The following is a 20,071-nucleotide window of genomic DNA, read 5'->3' as shown; positions in this document are numbered from 1 at the left end:
GAGATAGATAGATAGATAGATAGATAGATAGATAGATAGATAGGAGATAGATAGATAGGAGATAGATAGATAGATAGATAGATAGATAGATAGATAGATAGGGAGATAGATAGATAGATAGATAGATAGATAGATAGATAGATAGGAGATAGATAGATAGATAGGAGATAGATAGATAGATAGATAGATAGATAGATAGATAGATAGAGAGATAGATAGATAGATAGATAGATAGATAGATAGATAGATAGATAGGGAGATAGATAGATAGATAGATAGATAGATAGATAGATAGATAGATAGATAGATAGATAGGAGATAGATAGATAGATAGGAGATAGATAGATAGATAGATAGGAGATAGATAGATAGGAGATAGATAGATAGATAGATAGATAGATAGATAGATAGATAGGGAGATAGGGAGATAGATAGATAGATAGATAGATAGATAGATAGGATATAGATAGATAGATAGATAGATAGATAGATAGATAGATAGATAGATAGGAGAGATAGATAGATAGATAGATAGGATATAGATAGATAGATAGGAGAGATAGATAGATAGATAGATAGATAGATAGATAGATAGATAGATAGATAGATAGATAGATAGATAGATAGATAGATGGTATATAGCCGTGTACCGGTGCAGATACATTGTGTTACTATGATATGTTTATAGCACATTGTTCAGACTGTTACACTGTGACGCCTCTTCAGCTGTCAGGATCGGTTTCCATTCATTGATTGTTGAGGAAGGTTTTTGTTTTCCATCGGCCCTGAGGTTTTGTTTGCGTTGGGTCCTGTATATGGCCGTGGTCAGTGTGTGACTACCTGCGCTCATGTTGTGGGGTCCCCGGCACCGGCTGAGGGGTGTCTGGGGCAGATTTAGGTTTCGGCGCGGCTCTCATTCCCATGTAAATCTCCTATAATGGTAACACCTGCTTTTAACCCATCGGCCATACCAGCTGCTCCCGGAGCTGACATCGTACAGCTGCTCCTCTCAGACCTGACGTTATTACACAACAGGGGCGTCACTGATCTCCCCCTGCGCCGCTGATCACTGTATCTCTGGTAAACAATGGGGGAAGGTGATTCACTTAAAGGGCCGGCACACAATCTCCAATTATTATTGGCATGATAGAATTCTGCTGGCTGGATCCACCACTAGGGGTCAGGCCTGTGAGTGTATGACATCACCGACAGTTCGTATATGACATCACAGACAGCTCGTGTATGACATCACCGACAGCTCGTATATGACATCACCGACAGTTCGTATATGACATCACAGACAGCTCGTGTATGACATCACCGACAGCTCGTATATGACATCACCGACAGTTCGTATATGACATCACCGACAGCTCGTATATGACATCACCGACAGCTCCTGTATGACATCACAGATGGCTCCTGTATGACATCACAGACAGCTCATGTATGACATCAGACGGCTCCTGTATGACATCACAGACGGCTCCTGTATGACATCACAGACGGCTCCTGTATGACATCACAGACTGCTCATGTATGACATCACAGATGGCTCCTGTATGACATTACTGACATCTCGTGTATGACATCGCAGACATCCCGTGTATGACATCACAGACAGCTCATGTATGGCATCACAGACGGCTCCTGTATAACATCACAGTCGACTCCTGTATGACATCACAGACGGCTCCTGTATGACATCACAGACAGCTCATGTATGGCATCACAGACGGCTCCTGTATAACATCACAGTCGACTCCTGTATGACATCACAGACGGCTCCTGTATGACATCACAGACTGCTCATGTATGACATCACAGACTGCTCATGTATGACATCACAGACGACTCCTGTATGACATCACAGACAGCTCATGTATGACATCACAGACTGCTCGTGTATGACGTCACAGACGCCTCCTGTATAACATCACAGTCGACTCCTGTATGACATAGCTGATACACTGTAACAAACCACCAGCAAAGGAGAGATTTCTGCCACTGATGCGTTTATTGGACTGAATGCGATTGCGACGACCCCTCATCTGTGAGACGTTAAAAGGTTTCCATTCACTGACTACAAGCTTGAGGAACCTGCTGAGAAACTGAGACTCCAGAGCAGCTGGACTGGCCCTTTAAGGCGCTGTTTTTAGTGATGTCACATTGGGGCCCCCTCCATGTCACCCCCTGAGCAGTTATTGTGGTGCACGATGGGTTAATGTGTTGCGATTCCCATCAGGACAGATCCGGTTCTTCCCCAGGTCCTGTGCCCATATGAGGAGTCCTCTGGACCCTCACCCCTTCCCCCGCCTCGCCCTCCAGGTGCCCCCTCACATCTAATCCACTTCTATCAAACACTAACCACTTAGTCACTGGGATCCTGACATGGCCGCCCCCGGACAGGAGTGATGTCGCTACAATGAAGTGCAGGCGCCGCGCTGACTGACTACACTGAGTGTCTGATGATTTCACGTGGCGGCATTAGGGAGGGGGGCAAATCCCTCCTGTGATGAGACTGGGGGGCAACGTTTTTATGATCCCCCTATAAATGGGCTATTCAAGAATAGAAAAACTGGACCGCTTTCTGTAAGAAACAGCGCCTCACCAGTCCACCGGTTGTACTTGGTATTGCAGCTCAGCACTATCTCTATTCATACACTATGTTTCGGATCTCTGCTGGCTGTCAGTGACTTTAGACACTCTTGGTCCAGATCAGATCACCCCGTACACTGCTAGTCCTGCTCTCAGCGGAGGGTTTGTTACAATCTAGTCTGGACAATGCTCTGTGTACCCATAAAAACTACAGCTCACCCCACAAAAAGACAAACCCCTCACTCATTCCACCGCGCCGGCCACAGAAAATGAGAACAGTGGCACAAAACAAATTATTAAGTATAAAGAATAGACATTTATAAGTAACCCCCCCCCCCCAAAAAAAAAAAAAAAACCTCCGAAAACATTTCTATAAATATTTCTCAGAACATAAAATGGGACATTAAAAGGAGCCGCAAAAGTACAACCGAACCTACAAAAAACAAGTCCTCGTAGATGAAGTGGAGAAGTAGATAGTGTGGGGTAGATTGGACGAAATAGGGGTCAAGGGTCACCATAGTAATGTCCCGAATGTGCAGGCAGGGCTTGTGCATGATAACTGGTGTGTCCTGTGATCAGGGCTGTGGGGCATAATAGAGGTTACAGGGGCCGCAGTGGGGCATAATAGAGGTTACAGGGGCCACAGTGGGGCATAATAGAGGTTACAGGGGCCGCAGTGGGGCATAATAGAGGTTACAGGGGCCACAGTGGGGCATAACAGAGGTTACAGGGGCCACAGTGGGGCATAATAGAGGTTACAGGGGCCGCTGTGGGGCATAATAGAGGTTACAGGGGCCACAGTGGGGCATAACAGAGGTTACAGGGGCCACAGTGGGGCATAACAGAGGTTACAGGGGCCACAGTGGGGCATAATAGAGGTTACAGGGGCCGCTGTGGGGCATAATAGAGGTTACAGGGGCCACAGTGGGGCATAACAGAGGTTACAGGGGCCACAGTGGGGCATAACAGAGGTTACAGGGGCCACAGTGGGGCATAATAGAGGTTACAGGGGCCACAGTGGGGCATAATAGAGGTTACAGGGGCCGCAGTGGGGCATAATAGAGGTTACAGGGGCTGCTGTGGGGCATAATAGAGGTTACAGGGGCCACAGTGGGGCATAACAGAGGTTACAGGGGCCACAGTGGGGCATAATAGAGGTTACAGGGGCCACAGTGGACCCTTCAAGGTTTATTATGCCCCACATTTATACACCCATGAACTATTATTATACTCGGATAATAATATAATAATAATCGGAGCCCCAGGGGAGGTGAGAGAACATAATAAACACTGTTACTCACCTCTCCGGGATCTGATGTTAATCCTAGCAGGCTTCGGGCCTATATGGTAATGTATCAGACGTCACGTGGTCTGGGATATTACCATATAGGCCCAAAGCCTGTGGTAGCAGTAACATATAGGCCCAAAGCCTGTGGTAGCAGTAACATATAGGCCCAAAGCCTGTGCTAGCAGTAACAGCCTGTTACCATACAGGCCCAAAGCCTGTGCTAGCAGTAACAGGCTATTACTACTAGCACAGGCTTTGGGCCTATATGGTAATATCCCAGACCACGTGACGTCTGACACATTACCATATAGGCCCGAAGCCGGCTAGGATTAACATCAGATCCCGGAGAGGTGAGTAACAGTGTTTATTATGTTCTCTCACCTCCCCTGGGGCTCCGATTATTATACTCGGGGGTCTGAGAAGACCCCTGAGTATAATAATAGCGGTAGTGGGATCGCGGCCTGGCCCAGGCCTACTCACTGCCGGCCTCAGCGGCCTGTAGTACAAGGGGAAGTGGGGGCGGCAGTGAGCAGCTCCAGGTTGGTATATAGGCCGCTACCTGCTGGAGATGCTCAAGAAGGTAGCGGTCTATTATAAAACAAATAATAAAAATAAAGTGATTATACTTACTGACATGAGCGCTGCTGCCACCGTCTCCTCTTCTCCCGGCAGATTATTATTATTATTATTATTATTATTACTGTAATCCCATGGTGCTCTGTAGGCCTTCCTGAATAGGGGAGTCTTCAGGGCCTTCTTGTGATTGTGGGGGTCAGTCTTATGTGTCTTGGTAAGGAGTTCCAGAGTATGGGGGATGCACGGGAGAAATCTTGGAGACGGTTGTGTGAGGAGCGGATGAGGGCAGAGCGGAGTAGGAGGTCATTGGAGGATCTGAGGTTACGTGTGGGCAGGTAGTGGGAGATTAGGTCAGAGATATATGGAGGGGACAGGTGAGGATGAGGTCAGAGATATATGGAGGGGAGTGGTGAGGATGAGGTCAGAGATATATGGAGGGGACAGGTGAGGTCAGAGATACAGTCCTATGAAAAAGTTTGGGCACCCCTATTAATCTTAATCATTTTTAGTTCTAAATATTTTGGTGTTTATAACAGCCATTTCAGTTTGATATATCTAATAACTGATGGACACAGTAATATTTCAGGATTGAAATGAGGTTTATTGTACTAACAGAGAATGTGCAATATGCATTAAACCAAAATTTGACCAGTGCAAAAGTATGGGCACCTCAACAGAAAAGTGACATTAATATTTAGTAGACCCTCCTTTTGCAAAGATAACAGCCTCTAGTCGCTTCCTGTAGCTTTTAATCAGTTCCTGGATCCTGGATGAAGGGATTTTGGACAAACAATTCAAGTTCAGTTAAGTTTGATGGTCGCCGAGCATGGACAGCCCGCTTCAAATCATCCCACAGATGTTCAATGATATTCAGGTCTGGGGACTGGGATGGCCATTCCAGAACATTGTAATTGTTCCTCTGCATGAATGCCTGAGGATTTGGAGCGGTGTTTTGGATCATTGTCTTGCTGAAATATCCATCCCCGGCGTAACTTCAACTTCGTCACTGATTCTTGAACATTATTCTCAAGAATCTGCTGATACTGAGTGGAATCCATGCGACCCTCAACTTTAACAAGATTCCCGATGCCGGCATTGGCCACACAGCCCCAAAGCATGATGGAACCTCCACCAAATTTTACAGTGGGTAGCATGTGTTTTTCTTGGAATGCTGTTTCTTTTTGGACGCCATGCATAACGTCTTTTTTTTATAACCAAACAACTCAATTTTTGTTTCCAAAATGAAGCTGCCTTGTCCAAATGTGCTTTTTCATACCTCAGGCAACTCTATTTGTGGCGTACGTGCAGAAACGGCTTCTTTCTCATCACTCTCCCATACAGCTTCTATTTGTGCAAAGTGCGCTGTATAGTTGACCGATGCACAGTGACACCATCTGCAGCAAGATGATGCTGCAGCTCTTTGGAGGTGGTCTGTGGATTGTCCTTGACTGTTCTCACCATTCTTCTTCTCTGCCTTTCTGATATTTTTCTTGGCCTGCCACTTCTGGGCTTAACAAGAACTGTCCCTGTGGTCTTCCATTTCCTTACTATGTTCCTCACAGTGGAAACTGACAGGTTAAATCTCTGAGACAACTTTTTGTATCCTTCCCCTGAACAACTATGCTGAACAATCTTTGTTTTCAGATCATTTGAGAGTTGTTTTGAGTAGCCCATGATGCCACTCTTCAGAGGAGATTCAAATAGGAGATCAACTTGCAATTGGCCACCTTAAATACCTTTTCTTATGATTGGATACATCTGGCTATGAAGTTCAAAGCTCACTGAGGTTACAAAACCAATTTTGTGCTTCAGTAAGTCAGTAAAAAGTAGTTAGGGGAATTCAAATCAATAAAATGATAAGGGTGCCCATACTTTTGCATCGGTCAAATTTTGGTTTAATGCATATTGCACATTTTCTGTTAGTACAATAAACCTCATTTCAATCCTGAAATATTACTGTGTCCATCAGTTATTAGATATATCAAACTGAAATGGCTGCTGCAAACACCAAAATATTTAGAACAAAAAATGATTAAGATTAATAGGGGTGCCCAAACTTTTTCATAGGACTGTATATGGAGGGGACAGGTGTGGATGAGGTCAGAGATATATAGAGGGGACAGGTGTGGATGAGGTCAGAGATATATGGAGGGGACAGGTGAGGATGAGGTCAGAGATATATGGAGGGGACAGGTGAGGATGAGGTCAGAGATATATGGAGAGGACAGGTGAGGATGAGGTCAGAGATATATGGAGGGGACAGGTGAGGATGAGGTCAGAGATATATGGAGGGACAGGTGAGGATGAGGTCAGAGATATATGGAGGGGACAGGTGTGGATGAGGTCAGAGATATATGGAGGGGACAGGTGAGGATGAGGTCAGAGATATATGGAGGGGACAGGTGAGGATGAGGTCAGAGATATATGGAGGGGACAGGTGTGGATGAGGTCAGAGATATATGGAGGGGACAGGTGAGGATGAGGTCAGAGATATATGGAGGGGACAGGTGAGGATGAGGTCAGAGATATATGGAGGGGACAGGTGAGGATGAGGTCAGAGATATATGGAGGGGACAGGTGAGGATGAGGTCAGAGCTATATGGAGGGGACAGGTGAGGATGAGGTCAGAGATATATGGAGGGGACAGGTGAGGATGAGGTCAGAGATATATGGAGGGGACAGGTGTGGATGAGGTCAGAGATATATGGAGGGGACAGGTGAGGATGAGGTCAGAGATCTATGGAGGGGACAGGTGTGGATGAGGTCAGAGATATATGGAGGAGACAGGTGAGGTCAGGGATATATGGAGGGGACAGGTGAGGATGAGGTCAGAGATATATGGAGGGGACAGGTGAGGATGAGGTCAGAGATATATGGAGGGGACAGGTGAGGATGAGGTCAGAGATATATGGAGGGGACAGGTGAGGATGAGGTCAGAGATATATGGAGGGGACAGGTGAGGATGAGGTCAGAGATATATGGAGGGGACAGGTGTGGATGAGGTCAGAGATATATGGAGGGGACAGGTGAGGATGAGGTCAGAGATATATGGAGGGGACAGGTGAGGATGAGGTCAGAGATATATGGAGGGGACAGGTGAGGATGAGGTCGGAGATATATGGAGGGGACAGGTGAGGGTGAGGTCAGAGATATATCGAGGGGACAGGTGAGGAGGTCAGAGATATATGGAGGGGACAGGTGAGGATGAGGTCAGAAATATATGGAGGGGACAGGTGAGGATGAGGTCAGAGATATATGGAGGGGACAGGTGAGGATGAGGTCAGAGATATATGGAGGGGACAGGTGAGGATGAGGTCAGAGATATATGGAGGGGACAGGTGTGGATGAGGTCAGAGATATATGGAGGGGACAGGTGAGGATGAGGTCAGAGATATATGGAGGGGACAGGTGAGGATGAGGTCAGAGATATATGGAGGGGACAGGTGAGGATGAGGTCGGAGATATATGGAGGGGACAGGTGAGGGTGAGGTCAGAGATATATGGAGGGGACAGGTGAGGAGGTCAGAGATATATGGAGGGGACAGGTGAGGATGAGGTCAGAAATATATGGAGGGGACAGGTGAGGATGAGGTCGGAGATATATGGAGAGGACAGGTGAGGGTGAGGTCAGAGATATATCGAGGGGACAGGTGAGGATGAGGTCAGAGATATATGGAGGGGAGAGGTGAGGATGAGGTCAGAGATATATCGAGGGGACAGGTGAGGGTGAGGTCAGAGATATATGGAGGGGACAGGTGAGGATGAGGTCAGAGATATATGGAGGGGACAGGTGAGGAGGTCAGAGATATATGGAGGGGACAGGTGAGGAGGTCAGAGATATATGGAGGGGACAGGTGAGGATGAGGTCAGAGATATATGGAGGGGACAGGTGGGGATGAGGTCAGAGATATATGGAGGGGACAGGTGAGGATGAGGTCAGAGATATATGGAGGGGACAGGTGTGGATGAGGTCAGAGATATATCGAGGGGACAGGTGAGGGTGAGGTCAGAGATATATGGAGGGGACAGGTAAGGATGAGGTCGGAGATATATGGAGGGGACAGGTGAGGATGAGGTCAGAGATATATGGAGGGGACAGGTTGTGGATAAGGTTGGAGGGGACAGGGGTAAGTGTGGGCTTCATTCTCAGTGATGTCACCGCTCTCTAGTATATACTGTATATATAGCCCGTATCCTCAGTGATGTCACCGCTCTCTAGTATATATATATTGCCCGTATCCTCAGTGCTGTGACACTTACTCTCTTGTACCCTCAGACTTTGCGTGTCACTATCCTGTACTCCGAGTATCTTAGTTCTCTGTGTCAGTAAATTTCCCACTCACAGGGCACAGACTGATATTAATGGCTCTGTGTGCGGAGCCTGCAGTGTAACCTGCAGACACCAGGGTGCGCTGCGCCTCTCGGCCAGCAGGGGGCTCTCTTACACACGATTTCTGTTATTACAGCCGGGTCACCTGTTATATGAGATATGTTTTATATTCCATGCCGGGGCTGTTAGTGAATCTCGCGGGTTATTAGACTCAAATATACATTATAATCAAATATTTTATATACGCCTGAAAGTATGTGACCCCCTTCTGGTGTGGCCGGGTCTTTCATCCTCATGTTTTTGCTCTCAGATCTATGAGGCCTCCAACCCCGCAATCTGGATAGACAAACACTAGCAGTAGACAGGCTCCACACCTCGCCATTCCTAAGATCTCTGCTTGCTGTCAGTGACTTGTCTCCATCCAGCGGCAGTCGTCCTGTACAGCGCTCGTCCTGCTCGCTGCAGAGGGTTTGTCACATTATATCCAGTATGATACTGAGAGGACTGCTGAAAAGTGATCTCTACAGAACAGGAAGCGTCGGCCAATGCACAAAAATTGCAGTGCAGGACAATATAGTGTAGTCGTAGTCAGAAGCGGATTTCTCTCTTCCAGGGATGAGATGGTTAATGCTATTTAGGCAACAGAGGCTCCATGCCGCCCTCTGGGGTGACACCCGGGGTGGGGAGAGATTATTTAGTAGGGTCCACCGGGTCTGACTGATGTGCGGTCTCATTACCAGTAATATTCTGCTCAAGGACAAGGTTTTCCCGGGGGCTGCCTCTGTAGGAGGGGATTCCTGCCATAGTTTGGGGTCTTTGTTCTTCAAGGTTTTTCGGGAGAGTCTTGTGTGGTTGTCTCTCTCGAGACCGTCTATATATCACCTCCTCCACCTCAAGGTCTCGCTCACACTTGTACTTGAAACTTCTGCAGCTTGTTTGATAGATTAAGTAGTTTAGAAAGCAAACATGAGGGGGTCACAAACTTTACCTGCCCGGGGATAAGAGTGTCTGGGTACGGTGACAGTCACATAGCAGTCACTAGTCTGAGACAGTCCTTACCAATATAAAGAGCTTACACACTAGCCCACTCACACAGCAGTCTCCCAAGAGAGTGCTCACACAATAGACTGCTCATAAATTAGTCCCCTCCATAGAGTGCTCACAAAATAGTCACTCAATAGAGTGCTCACATAATGTCCCCCTGTAGACTGCTCATACCGTACTTTCCCAATAAAGTGCCCACACAATACTCCCCTGGTAGACTGTTTGCACAGCAGTCCTCCAATAGAGTGCAGATAGAGTGCTGACACAATAGTCCCTCACAACTGTATACACATTAGTCTCTTTCAAAGAGTCTTCACACAGCAGTCTGCCAAGAGAGTGCTCACACCGTGGTTTCCCAATAAAGTGCTCACATAATAGTCCCCTTACAAAAAAAAAGTCTTTACAGTAGGGGGTTCACATAGTAATCCCTGAATAGAGTGCTCACACAAGAGTCCTTCCAATAGAGTGCTCATACAGTAGTACCTGATATAGTGCTCATACAGAAGTCCTCTGACAGAGTGCTCATACAGTAGTACCCAATAGAGTGCTCACAGAGTAGTACCCAATAGAGTGCTCATACAGTAGTACCCAATAGAGTGCTCACAGAGTAGTACCCAATAGAGTGCTCATACAGTAGTACCCGATAGAGTGCTCATACATAAGTCCTCTGATAGAGTGCTCATACAGTAGTACCTGATAGAGTTATCACACAATAGTACCCGATAGAGTGCTCATACAGTAGTACCCGATAGAGTGCTCATACAGAAGTCCTCTGATAGAGTGCTCATACAGTAGTACCCGATAGAGTTATCACACAATAGTACCCGATAGAGTGCTCATACAGTAGTACCCGATAGAGTGCTCATACAGAAGTCCTCTGATAGAGTGCTCATACAGTAGTACCCGATAGAGTTATCACACTCTAGAACCTGATAGAGTGCTCATACAGAAGTCCTCTGATAGAGTGCTCATACAGTAGTACCCAATAGAGTGCTCACACTCTAGAACCTGATAGAGTGCTCATACAGTAGTACTCGATAGAGTGCTCACACAGTAGTACCCGATAGGTTCTAGAGTGTGGGCACTCTATTGGGTACTACTGTATGAGCACTCTATCAGAGGACTTCTGTATGAGCACTCTATCGGGTACTACTGTGAGCACACTATCGGGTATTATTGCGCTCATACAGTTGTCGTCTGTTAGACTGCTCATACAGTTGTCATCTATTAGAGCGCTCATACAGTTGTCCTCTGTTATACTGCTCATACAGTTGTTGTCTGATAGACTGCTCATACAGTTGTCCTCTGTTAGACTGCTCATACGGTTGTTGTCTGTTAGACTGCTCATACAGTTGTCTATTAGACTGCTCATACAGTTGTCCTCTGTTAGACTGCTCATACAGTTGTCGTCTGTTAGATCGCTCATACAGTTGTCGTCTGTTAGACTGCTCATACGGTTGTTGTCTGTTAGACTGCTCATACAGTTGTCGTCTGTTAGACTGCTCATACGGTTGTTGTCTATTAGACTGCTCATACAGTTGTCTATTAGACTGCTCATACAGTTGTCCTCTGTTAGACTGCTCATACAGTTGTCCTCTGATAGACTGCTCATACAGTTGTCGTCTGATAGACTGCTCATACAGTTGTCTTCTATTAGACTGCTCATACAGTTGTTGTCTGTTATACTGCTCATACAGTTGTCGTCTGTTAGACTGCTCATACAGTTGTCTTCTGATAGACTGCTCATACAGTTGTCGTCTATTAGACTGCTCATACAGTTGTTGTCTATTAGACTGCTCATACAGTTGTCCTCTGATAGACTGCTCATACAGTTGTCGTCTATTAGAGCGCTCATACAGTTGTCCTCTGTTAGACTGCTCATACAGTTGTTCTCTGTTAGACTGCTCATACACTTGTTCTCTGTTATACTGCTCATACAGTTGTCGTCTATTAGAGCGCTCATACAGTTGTTCTCTGTTAGACTGCTCATACAGTTGTCCTCTGTTAGAGCGCTCATACAGTTGTCGTCTATTAGACTGCTCATACAGTTGTCGTCTATTAGAGCGCTCATACAGTTGTCGTCTGTTAGACTGCTCATACAGTTGTTCTCTGTTAGACTGCTCATACAGTTGTCGTCTGTTAGACTGCTCATACAGTTGTCGTCTGTTAGACTGCTCATACAGTTGTCGTCTATTAGAGCGCTCGTACAGTTGTCGTCTATTAGACTGCTCATACAGTTGTCATCTATTAGAGTGCTCATACAGTTGTCATCTATTAGAGTGCTCATACAGTTGTCGTCTATTAGACTGCTCATACAGTTGTCCTCTGTTAGACTGCTCATACAGTTGTCGTCTATTAGACTGCTCATACAGTTGTCGTCTATTAGAGCGCTCATACAGTTGTTGTCTGATAGACTGCTCATACAGTTGTCGTCTGTTAGACTGCTCATACCGTTGTCGTCTATTAGACTGCTCATACAGTTGTCGTCTATTAGACTGCTCATACAGTTGTACTCTGTTAGACTGCTCATACAGTTGTCATCTATTAGACTGCTCATACAGTTGTCGTCTATTAGAGCGCTCATACAGTTGTCCTCTGTTAGACTGCTCATACAGTTGTCCTCTGTTAGACTGCTCATACAGTTGTCCTCTGATAGACTGCTCATACAGTTGTCGTCTGTTAGACTGCTCATACAGTTGTCTTCTGATAGACTGCTCATACAGTTGTCCTCTGTTAGACTGCTCATACAGTTGTCGTCTGTTAGACTGCTCATACAGTTGTCGTCTGTTAGACTGCTCATACAGTTGTCTTCTGATAGACTGCTCATACAGTTGTCTTCTGATAGACTGCTCATACAGTTGTCCTCTGTTAGACTGCTCATACAGTTGTCTTCTGATAGACTGCTCATACAGTTGTCCTCTGTTAGACTGCTCATACAGTTGTCGTCTATTAGAGCGCTCATACAGTTGTCGTCTGATAGACTGCTCATACAGTTGTCGTCTGTTAGACTGCTCATACAGTTGTCCTCTGTTAGAGCGCTGATAAAGTTGTCGTCTATTAGACTGCTCATACAGTTGTCGTCTATTAGAGCGCTCATACAGTTGTTCTCTGTTAGACTGCTCATACAGTTGTCCTCTGTTAGAGCGCTCATACAGTTGTTGTCTGTTAGAGCGCTCATACAGTTGTCGTCTGTTAGACTGCTCATACAGTTGTCGTCTGTTAGAGCGCTCATACAGTTGTCGTCTATTAGAGCGCTCATACAGTTGTCGTCTGTTAGACTGCTCATACAGTTGTCCTCTGTTAGACTGCTCATACAGTTGTCGTCTGTTAGACTGCTCATACAGTTGTCGTCTATTAGAGCGCTCATACAGTTGTCGTCTGTTAGACTGCTCATACAGTTGTTGTCTGATAGACTGCTCATACAGTTGTCCTCTGTTAGACTGCTCATACAGTTGTCCTCTGTTAGACTGCTCATACAGTTGTCCTCTGTTAGACTGCTCATACAGTTGTCGTCTGTTAGACTGCTCATACAGTTGTCCTCTGTTAGACTGCTCATACAGTTGTTGTCTATTAGACTGCTCATACAGTTGTCGTCTATTAGAGTGCTCATACAGTTGTCTTCTGATAGACTGCTCATACAGTTGTCCTCTGTTAGACTGCTCATACAGTTGTTGTCTATTAGACTGCTCATACAGTTGTCGTCTATTAGAGTGCTCATACAGTTGTCTTCTGATAGACTGCTCATACAGTTGTCCTCTGATAGACTGCTCATACAGTTGTTGTCTATTAGACTGCTCATACAGTTGTCGTCTATTAGAGTGCTCATACAGTTGTCTTCTGTTAGACTGCTCATACAGTTGCCGTCTGTTAGACTGCTCATACAGTTGTCTTCTGATAGACTGCTCATACAGTTGTCCTCTGTTAGACTGCTCATACAGTTGTCTTCTGTTAGACTGCTCATACAGTTGTCCTCTGTTAGAGCGCTCATACAGTTGTCATCTATTAGACTGCTCATACAGTTGTCGTCTGTTAGACTGCTCATACAGTTGTCCTCTGTTAGAGCGCTGATAAAGTTGTCGTCTATTAGACTGCTCATACAGTTGTCGTCTATTAGAGCGCTCATACAGTTGTTCTCTGTTAGACTGCTCATACAGTTGTCCTCTGTTAGAGCGCTCATACAGTTGTCGTCTGTTAGAGCGCTCATACAGTTGTCGTCTGTTAGACTGCTCATACAGTTGTCGTCTGTTAGAGCGCTCATACAGTTGTCGTCTATTAGAGCGCTCATACAGTTGTCGTCTGTTAGACTGCTCATACAGTTGTTCTCTGTTAGACTGCTCATACAGTTGTCCTCTGTTAGACTGCTCATACAGTTGTCGTCTGTTAGACTGCTCATACAGTTGTCGTCTATTAGAGCGCTCATACAGTTGTCCTCTGTTAGACTGCTCATACAGTTGCTGTCTATTAGAGCGCTCATACAGTTGCCATCTATTAGAGCGCTCATACAGTTGCCGTCTATTAGAGTGCTCCCATATTAGCCCCCTCCAGATATTTGGGGGCGGAGCCTCTTCTCTCTGCGCTCTCTTATTATTCTGGATTATGACATTTGCTTCTTCTGCCAGTCCCTCACATAGTAAACAACCTGTAAGCTGGCGCTCTGGGCACAGTGTGATGAGACGAGGCGGCAGCGCCAAGTCTGTGAGAGTGGCCCCATAACAATGAGTGTCTGTGCCGCCCTTTATGGGAACGCCGTGTCTGCCCGTGTCACAGTCTGCGGAGTTCGCTGTCCATGGTTCTATGTAAATACTGCCTAATGTGAAACACATGCTGCTGCCACTGCGGGGAGTCTGGGGAGGAACGGGTTAAAAAGGAAGGAGATACAACATGGCCGACACTTAAAGGGGTCCTCTCACCACCGCCAACAACTCTGGTTATCCTTCAGTAGGTGGCGCTCCGCTGATTCTGGCACAGGTGGGATCTTTCCTCTAGTCCTCACCATTCCTGAGCAATCACTGCTATCAGTTTCAGCACCATTATGCTAATTGGACCCTCATACTGTCAGGTGGGAGGGGCTCCGGCAATCTACTCCATCCAGGACCACCCACTTGACAGTAGGGAGCCTGATAGGAGCGGTGATATTTACATGGACTGTGTGGCAGAATAGTTACATAATATAATCTGTAATCTGACGGAGGAGTGTGCCAGCAGCACAGAGGATTTGAGGAAGTCTGCTGATTTCATACGAGATCACCTAGTGGAGAGTTACATAGTGGAAGGGGCACGGTTGCAGCAGTACAGAGGATTTCAGGAAAGCAGTGTGCTGATCTTATAGAGGAGGTCATAGACGGAGAATTACGTTACATAAGGGGTAGGGTCCACAGCAGTACAGAGGATTTCAGAAGAGGAGTGTGCTAATTTTTTAGAGGAGATCACAGGTTGAGAGTAATGTTATATAAGGGGCAGGGTCCACAGCAGTACAGAGTATTTCAGGAAAGCATCGTTATATGTCGATGTAAAGATAGAGCTGCAGGTGACAGGGCTAAAAAAAGTCAGTGTGTGGTGGTCACAGCAACGCAGAGTATTTCAGAGTAGTGTATGTGGTACTGGGTACTATTTCATACAGCTTTTTTTAGGATCAGGAATCTCTGGGGCAGGCTGGTACTTGTGGTTCGACACCTTGATATTAAAGTCCTGGGTTGCGAGTCCGTCCCTCTAGGAGTATTGCAGCAGTAATGATGGCTCGGGACAGGACTGACAACCGCAAATAGTGAGCCCGGCCTGTGCCATAATATAAGCTAATATAATCTGCCCACATGAAGGGGCCGAGCCGCCCGCAATGTGTGGTGTGCCCGCCGTGCGGCCGATTATTTGGCCTGGCACCTCCTGCCTAATGGAACAGAACTCATTAAAAGCCCCCGGAGCAAAACAAACACAACTTGTGCGAGTGTCCCGTTACTGAAGAAGGTGCAAGCCGTGAGCTCACAGGAATGTGCCGCCCACTGCCAACCATCCAAAAATTCACACGGACAGCGGCGAGGCCCCGCTCTGGGGCGGAGGGTCCTTTGTAAAAGCTTTCACATGACGACACGGAATCCTGAGCCTCGTAGGACAATGATGAGAGTGTTCAATGGCGTCTCCGAGCGGAGGGCACCGCGCCTTCTGTTTATTACAGGAAAATACGGCTAAAAATAAGGTGTAATATACCAGGCCGAGCCAAAGACACCGCACCGAGAATACGGATATATACCGCACGTACACGAATAGCAATGTCTGATACACCTGTCACATGATGGGAGAAGTAGTACTCCAAATCATGCCTGTAACATATGATAGGAGTTGTACATAGGAGGTAGTATTATAGTAGTTATATTCTTGTACATAGGAGCAGTATTATAGTAGTTATATTCTTGTACATAGGAGGTAGTATTATAGTAGTTATATTCTTGTACATAGGAGGTAGTATTATAGTAGTTATATTCTTGTACATAGGAGTAGTATTATAGTAGTTATATTCTTGTACATAGGAGTAGTATTATAGTAGTTATATTCTTGTACATAGGAGTAGTATTATAGTAGTTATATTCTTGTACATAGGAGTAGTATTATAGTAGTTATATTCTTGTACATAGGAGTAGTATTATAGTAGTTATATTCTTGTACATAGGAGTAGTATTATAGTAGTTATATTCTTGTACATAGGAGGTAGTATTATAGTAGTTATATTCTTGTACATAGGAGGTAGTATTATAGTAGTTATATTCTTGTACATAGGAGGTAGTATTATAGTAGTTATATTCTTGTACATAGGAGCAGTATTATAGTAGTTATATTCTTGTACATAGGAGCAGTATTATAGGAGTTATATTCTTGTATATAGCAGTAGTAGTATTATAGTAGTTATATTCTTGTACATAGGAGTAGTATTATAGTAGTTATATTCTTGTACATAGGAGCAGTATTATAGTAGTTATATTCTTGTACATAGGGGGTAGTATCATAGTAGTTATATTCTTGTACATAGGAGTAGTATTATAGTAGTTATATTCTTGTACATAGGAGGTAGTATTATAGTAGTTATATTCTTGTACACAGGAGTAGTATTGTAGTAGTTATATTCTTGTACATAGGAGGTAGTATTATAGTAGTTATATTCTTGTACACAGGAGTAGTATTATAGTAGTTATATTCTTGTACATAGGAGGTAGTATTATAGTAGTTATATTCTTGTACACAGGAGTAGTATTATAGTAGTTATATTCTTGTACATAGGAGGTAGTATTATAGTAGTTATATTCTTGTACATAGGAGCAATATTATAGTAGTTATATTCTTGTACATAGGAGCAGTATTATAGTAGTTATATTCTTGTACATAGGAGTAGTATTATAGTAGTTATATTCTTGCACATAGGAGTAGTATTATAGTAGTTACATTCTTGTACATAGCAGTAGTATTATAGTAGTTATATTCTTGTACATAGGAGTAGTATTATAGTAGTTATATTCTTGTACATAGGAGTAGTATTATAGTAGTTATATTCTTGTACATAGGAGGTAGTATTATAGTAGTTATATTCTTGTACATAGGAGTAGTATTATAGTAGTTATATTCTTGTACATAGGGGCAGTATTATAGTAGTTATATTCTTGTACATAGGAGCAGTATTATAGTAGTTATATTCTTGTACATAGGAGTAGTATTATAGTAGTTATATTCTTGCACATAGGAGTAGTATTATAGTAGTTACATTCTTGTACATAGGAGTAGTATTATAGTAGTTATATTCTTGTACATAGGAGTAGTATTATAGTAGTTATATTCTTGTACATAGGAGTAGTATTATAGTAGTTATATTCTTGTACATAGGAGGTAGTATTATAGTAGTTATATTCTTGTACATAGGAGTAGTATTATAGTAGTTATATTCTTGTACATAGGGGGTAGTATCATAGTAGTTATATTCTTGTATATAGCAGTAGTAGTATTATAGTAGTTATATTCTTGTACATAGGAGCAGTATCATAGTAGTTATATTCTTGTACATAGGAGCAGTATTATAGTAGTTATATTCTTGTACATAGGAGTAGTATTATAGTAGTTATATTCTTGTACATATGAGTAGTATTATAGTAGTTATATTCTTGTACATAGGAGGTAGTATTATAGTAGTTATATTCTTGTACATATGAGTAGTATTATAGTAGTTATATTCTTGTACATATGAGTAGTATTATAGTAGTTATATTCTTGTACATAGGAGGTAGTATTATAGTAGTTATATTCTTGTACATAGGAGCAGTATTATAGTAGTTATATTCTTGCACATAGGAGTAGTATTATAGTACTTATATTCCTGTACATAGGAGCAGTATTATAGTAGTTATATTCTTGTACATAGGAGTAGTATTATAGTAGTTATATTCTTGCACATAGGAGTAGTATTATAGTAGTTATATTCTTGTACATAGGAGTAGTATTATAGTAGTTATATTCTTGTACATAGGAGTAGTATTATAGTAGTTATATTCTTGTACATAGGAGTAGTATTATAGTAGTTATATTCTTGTACATAGGAGCAGTATTATAGTAGTTATATTCTTGTACATAGGAGCAGTATTATAGTAGTTATATTCTTGTACATAGGAGCAGTATTATAGTAGTTATATTCTTGTACATAGGAGGTAGTATTATAGTAGTTATATTCTTGTACATAGGAGTAGTATTATAGTAGTTATATTCTTGTACATAGGAGTAGTATTATAGTAGTTATATTCTTGTACATAGGAGTAGTATTATAGTAGTTATATTCTTATACATAGGAGTAGTATTATAGTAGTTATATTCTTGTACATAGGAGCAGTATTATAGTAGTTATATTCTTGTACATAGGAGGTAGTATTATAGTAGTTATATTCTTGTACATAGGAGTAGTATTATAGTAGTTATATTCTTGTACATAGGAGTAGTATTATAGTAGTTATATTCTTGTACATAGGAGTAGTATTATAGTAGTTATATTCTTGTACATAGGAGCAGTATTATAGTAGTTATATTCTTGTGCATAGGAGTAGTATTATAGTTGTTATATTATTGTATATAGGAGTAGTATTATAGTAGATATATTCTTGTGTATTATAGTAGTTATATGTATGTGCACCCTCTGGTATTATTGGTGATGGACATTAAATATAAAATAAAGCTATTTAGTATCTCCAGTTTTTATAGTGTGAAATATCTGTGATTTTTGATACAAGTTGAATTTGATGGATTTTTCTATTGTAATAAATCTCCATCATATATTACTTGCTTTATATTTCATAGAATTTCTTAGAATTTCCTATTTTCATGGTCCTGAATTTCGTTTCTCCATGATGACATAGTGTTAGTCCTCTTCGTGTTTTCCTCCATATTACATCTCTATTTCTGTCTGAGTTCTAACAATTGACCTGAGAAACGTTCCAAACCTTGGAGGATGACTCGCTGAATACCTGCCCAGGACTCTTTACCGTATATTGGTCTCCATACTGTATATCTGGCTCTCTACCATACAGATTTTCCGGCATACGATGTCCTGTTCGGTGAGTCCATACAGTTCTTGGTTCCGATCTTCTTATGGATTATAAATGTGGAGCTGCTTTTTGGAGTCGGCCATGTTCCTCCCATTGGATTGCAACTCTTCATCACGCCCATGGATTATAACTTGTAATGATACGACACGCCTTGAGTCATGTTTCCCTGTGGATTACATCTCCGTGGATTATAATTATACTCGTTCCTGTAGGACCAATGGATTATCATGTTTCAGTAGGACCCCATATTGATGGATTACAAGAGTCCCGCCAACTGGTACCGATTTATGGGGATACCTCTTGGGTTTTTGGAGAAAATGGATTCTGATATGGTGGAAGCTCTTCAGACGATGGTTATAGAAAGCAAAAATGGTGTCAAATACCGAGGCCAATGGGTCAACCAAGTAGAAGAAGCATGGTCCAGTCTTATCAGAGCGACTCTAGCTCGGAGGAGTCTGTTTTTGGTGACATCTTGCATTGTGGACTTGATTTTCAGGACCATGAACAATATCTGGGCCACCTTATACTGATTGACATTTCCATGAATACCTGCCAAGTATTAGCTATCATTGGTTGGGTCATGTTCGGTCTTGGTTCATTGACTGGATCGTGTTGGGGGTTGTAGTACTGTATACAATGTGAATATATTATTTGATATATAATATTTGA

General features: G+C 43.2%; 1 protein-coding gene across 2 annotated transcripts in view; it reads left to right on the top strand.

Annotated features, from left to right (window-relative positions):
• CHRDL2 (chordin like 2) overlaps positions 1–20,071 on the top strand; it is a 49,767-nt gene that overhangs the window by 6,441 nt on the left and 23,255 nt on the right. The gene's annotated exons all lie outside the window — the stretch shown is intronic.

The sequence above is a fragment of the Leptodactylus fuscus genome, chromosome 2 (assembly GCF_031893055.1).
Source record: "Leptodactylus fuscus isolate aLepFus1 chromosome 2, aLepFus1.hap2, whole genome shotgun sequence".
In the NCBI taxonomy this organism is placed as follows: domain Eukaryota; kingdom Metazoa; phylum Chordata; class Amphibia; order Anura; family Leptodactylidae; genus Leptodactylus; species Leptodactylus fuscus.
The sequence above is the reverse complement of the archived record's forward strand: the minus strand, read 5'-3'. Positions and strand labels throughout refer to the sequence as shown.